Source organism: Pinus tabuliformis, chromosome 7 (assembly GCF_031772625.1).
Source record: "Pinus tabuliformis cultivar Carrire ecotype Pingquan chromosome 7, CPIR1, whole genome shotgun sequence".
NCBI classification, from domain to species: domain Eukaryota; kingdom Viridiplantae; phylum Streptophyta; class Pinopsida; order Pinales; family Pinaceae; genus Pinus; species Pinus tabuliformis.
The window spans coordinates 667,862,488-667,867,879 of NC_142293.1; positions in this window are offsets into that span (position 1 = coordinate 667,862,488).

A 5,392-nucleotide genomic window follows, 5' to 3' on the forward strand; every position below is an offset into this window, starting at 1 on the left:
ACAGAATAATATATGCGTCAGTATTCAGATATAGAATATACATGAGAAAAAACACATAATGATAGTTCATTTTACACCTTAAGATCTCGATTCATCATTAGATCTAATCCCTCATCATCCGCTAAGGTTCATCCTTGGTTCAGATCTAGCAATGCACCATAACCCAATAACCTGCATACTAGATCTCACACTTCATCAGATATTCGATACTTGCACTCGTTGGCCTAATGATCTTCTCCTCCTTTTATAGTTTTAGGCCTTTCTCAATACCATGGACCAAAACCACTTAGGACCAATACCTTGGACCAAATACCTAGGGTCAATACCTCGGACCAGATACCTTGGAATAATGCCATGGATCAAAATACCATGGACCAAATACCTCGGACCAGAAACTTAGTTTTCCTTCTGTGAAAGTGCGTGTGTACGTATACGCAACTTGTATATAGTGAACTTGCGTGTATACACAGCTTGTTCAATGGTGAACTTGCGTATACCTCTCTTTCGTCATTATGTGAAGACTGATCTGTAATTCTTTGTTGTTTACCTGCTATACTGTGATCTTCATCTGAGTGAGTTTCCATCAAGGACAATACCTGTATCATAATGCCAACATGATCAAGGAAATGAAGTGGTGTTTTGATCAAACGAATTTGTTGTTCATGAGCTTGATACAGGAGAAATCATGATCAAAGGTACAAGAACTCCAAATAACTTATACATAGTCAAGGGAGGACAACAATGGTGCTATCTAAGCAAAAATGATGAAAACTAGCTATGGCATAGAGATTGGGACATCTAGGATTTTCTCAAATAAGAAAAGCATGCAGATTCCGGGCTGTTTGTGATCTTCCAGATATCAGCATTCTTGAAAATACAATATGCAAACCATGTCAATTCGGTAAGAAAACTAGATTTGACTTGTTTGAAAAAGAAGGGCTAGCTAGTAAGCCTCTTGAACTTGTTCATACTGATTTATGTGGACCGTCAAGGAAAAAGTCACCTTGTGGAGAATAATACTTTATTTTGTTCATTGATGATTTTTCCAGAATGTGTTGGATAGGTCTTCTAAAGCGTAAAGATGAAGCATTGTAAAAGTTCAAAGCATTCAAAGCTTTGGTTGAAAATGAATTAGATAGCAAAATCAGCTACTTCAGATCTGATTGAGGAGGGGAATTTACCTCAGATGAATTCTTTGACTTTTGTGAACAACATGGAATAAAAAGGTAGTTCTCCACTACAAGGACTCCTCAGCAAAATGGACTAGTAGAAATAATGAACAGAACTATTCAACAAATAGCTCAAGCTATGCTAGATGAATCTAGAACTCCTACAACCTTCTGGGGTGAAGCTGCATTCACCGCGTGTAAGTATTCTCAACCAAGGAAATGTTTGAGTAAATAGCACTCAAACTCCACATGAACTTTGGTATGGTAAGGCTCCTATGGTAAAATACTTCAAATTTTTTGGAAGCAAATGCTATATCAAAAGCATTGATGAAAAACTTGGTAAGTTTGAGCCCAGAGCAGACGAAGGTATTCTTCGTGGTTACTCTTCCTGAAGTAAAGGATATAAGTGTTATAATAAAAGAATTGGGAAAATTTTTGAATGTATTGATGTTGTAGTTGATGAAGCATGCAAAAATCCTAAACATATAAAAAATGAAGATTATGACAATGAAGAAGATGGGGATTATTTTCCCACATCAAATCATAATGATTCTGAGGAAGAAACCAATGAAGCACCAGAAGAAGAGATAACGGTAGAAGAAAAGACTCCGTCCTTGTATGTTCAGAAAAATCATCCAGAAACTCAAATTTTAGGGGAAAAAGAGTCAGATGTACAGACAAGAAGAACTATTATAGAAACCTCAATCTATCTAGCATTACTATCCTCCACTGAACCTCAAAATGTAAATGAAGCATGCAAAGATGAATGTTGGGTCAAGGCCATGAATGAAGAACTTGAGAAAATTGAAAAGAATAATACTTGGGAATTAGTTCCTAGACCTCATGATAAGAATATCATAGGAACTAAATGGATATTCGAAAACAAGTTGAATGAAAATGGAGAAGTTATTAGAAACAAGGCTAGACTTGTTTTTAAAGGATATGCTCAACAAGAAGGTATAGATTTTGAAGAAACTTTTGCACCTGTTGCTAGACTTGAAGCCATAAGAATTTTTCTTGCTCTTTATAGTTTTCAGAAATTCAAATTATACCAAATCAATGTAAAACCTGCCTTCCTTAATGGAGACTTAGAAGAAGAAGTCTATATTGAACAACAAGAAGGATTCATTCTTGGAAATAATGTAAAACTTGTATGCATACTCAGAAAGGCTCTCTATGGTCTAAAATAGGCTCCAAGGGCCTGGTATTACCGTCTTGACAAATATCTCCACCAACAGGGTTTTTTAACGGGGTCAGCAGATAGAAATCTATATACAAAGATTGACACTGATAAATTACTAATAATTGTTATTTATGTTGATGATATCATTTTTGGTAGCAATGAAGAATCCATGAGTCAGAATTTTGCTTTAGTAATGCAACAAGAATTTTAAATGTCCTTGCTTGGTGAGCTTACCTATTTTCTTGGTGTACAAGTTCAACAAAATAAAGATGGTATTTTTGTTTCACAAACCAAATATCTCAAACAGATCTTGAAAAAGTATGACATGGAAGATTCTAAACTAGTATGTACCCTAATGGTAATAAGATGTAGTCTTAGCTCAAATGATGAATCAGCAGCAGTACATCAACCAACTTATAGATCCATGATTGGCAGTCTGCTTTATCTAATAGGTACCCGACCTAACATCATGCATGCAGTAGGAACAGTTGGAAGATTCCAAGCAAATCCAAAGGAATCACACCTTCAGGAAGTCAAAAGGATTTTCAAATATCTTCAAGGAACACCGAACTTTGGTTTATGGTATCCTAGAGATACAGATCTTACTCTTCATGCATATACAGATGTAGATTAGGTAGGAAGTGTTGATGACAGAAAAAGCAGTAGTGGTGGTGCATTCTATATGGGTTCTAGGTTAGTGTCTTAGTTCAGCAAGAAACAAAGTTCAATTGCATTATCTACAGCTGAAGCAGAATATGTGGCTACTGCATCTTGCTGCACACAATTACTTTGGATGATCCAAACCTTGCAAGACTTTCAGATCACACATACTCCACCCATCTCCATTCTATGTGATACTACAAGTGCCATCAGTATTTCAAAGAATCCAGTCATGCACTCCAAGACCAAGCACATACCCATCAAATATCATTTTCTACGTGAACAAGTGCTTGAACAAAAGTTCAAATTGGAGTATGTTCCCTCCAAAGAACAAGTTGCTGATATATTCACTAAACCACTGCCTAGAGAGACATTTGAATATCTTAGACAAAATTTGGGAGTAGTTGCTGCATCCTGTTGTTAAATCTTATTTTTCAGAAAAAAATGTTGTTATACATGAGTTTCATGAAGTGTAGTCGCTTACATACGTGGGTTTTTGTGTGCACAGTCACATATATGTTGGTTTGAGGAAAAGAAGTGGGCCAGACTCAGGAACAAGGGGTCTGATTATCTGCTCTGTTTGATGATGGTTACAATTTGCTGATAACATGTGGAAATATGTTGGCCCTCATAAAGTTTTTGATAACTTGATGTATATCTAATTAATGATGATGCCTTGATATTTCTTACTGATATATGCAATAATCAGATCTGACAGTGAGCATCTAGCATAGGTTCAAGGGGATCATATGCTTTTAATAATGTATTGTTGGCATTATCTTAGAAGATCTTGGTACAGATCCACATAATTGTTTTGATTCAGGTGACTCTTTTGATGATGGAAATATACAGGCTATTGATGCTGATGTTGTTGATGGTGCAGATCATATATAGTTATTGATGACTATCAATGTCTTGTTTAGATCGGTTGTCCTTATTATAAATGTCATGCATATCATTTAATTTAAAGGTCATGAAAAGACCTAATTTGTAACCCCACTATGCATGGATGGATGATGTAATATTTCTTGTTTTTTTCATGTATAAACAATTGGTATATCCCCACTTGGTTGGGTGAATGAGTCAAATTTGGTACATCCCCACTTGGTTGGGAGATGGATGTATGTATGAGTCATTGATGATAGGAAGGTCATTGGTGATGTATGTAGAGAGTCATGTTATTATTTTAGAAAATATTTTGCAGACTTTGCTTGTGCTCAGGGGGAGCATGGACTCAATCATGGGAGCTCAATCAATACATTTCAGCATATTAGAGAATTCAACATGTACTTAGGGGTAGCATGACCAGCATAATGTATGTCAAAGGGGGAACATAACCCTTTTCCCTTGATGTCAAAGGGGGAGAGTGACTTGGTGTTGTTGTTGCCATCAAGTCCAAAGGGGCAGATTGTTGGCATTATGATACAGGTGTTGTCCTTGATGGCAACTCACTCAGATGGAAGATCACAGTGCAACATGACAACAACAAAGAATTACAAATTAGACTACACAGAATGAAGAAAGAGAGGTATACACAGGCTCACCTTGACCAAGCTATGTATACACGTAGGTTCACTGACCACAAGTAGCGTATACATACACATGCACTTTCACAGAAGGAAAAGCGCGTATACCTTGGAAAACTAGTTATTTGGTCTGAGGTATTGGCCCTAAGTGGTTTTGGTCCATGGTATTGAGAAAGGCCTAAAACTATAAAAAGAGGAGAAGATCACTAGGCCAAGAGTGCAAGTATCAAAAATTGGATGAAGTGTGAGATCTAGTATGCAGGTTATTGGCTTATGGTATTGTGCTTGATCTGAACCAACGATGAACCTCAGCAGTTGGTGAAGGATAAGATCTATTGATGGATCAGGATCTTAAGAATTATGAATTAATATTTGTAGATGTGTACGTTGGTTGGCTTTGATAAAAGCGCGTATACATGCAGGTTCGACACATGGTAGTAGCGTATACCTCATAAAGTATGTTTTAGTTGTTTTTGTTTGCTGTTGCAGAATTTTGGGTTCTGGTGACAATATTCTGACTAATCAGATTGACTATCAAAGTGATTGACTGATTCAGTTATGGGTGATTCAGAAAGTGATTTTTGAGTTTCAGTGATTGGTTGATGTATATGTATTTGATGATTGAATTGCAGTTATAATGTTGTTGATGGATCCAGTCTGAAAATTTATGAAACGTGGTCCCTGGAGGAACAGAGAAGGTTGTAGCCTTCTATAGGTCGGCGCCTACGTACTAATAAACATATCGGCTAGTACAAGAGCTAGGGGGTTGTAGCTCCCTTCTAGTAGAAGCTGGAGAACGAGAGAAGGTTGTAACCTTCTATAGGTAGAATCTTGCTTACTGGTATAAGTCTACA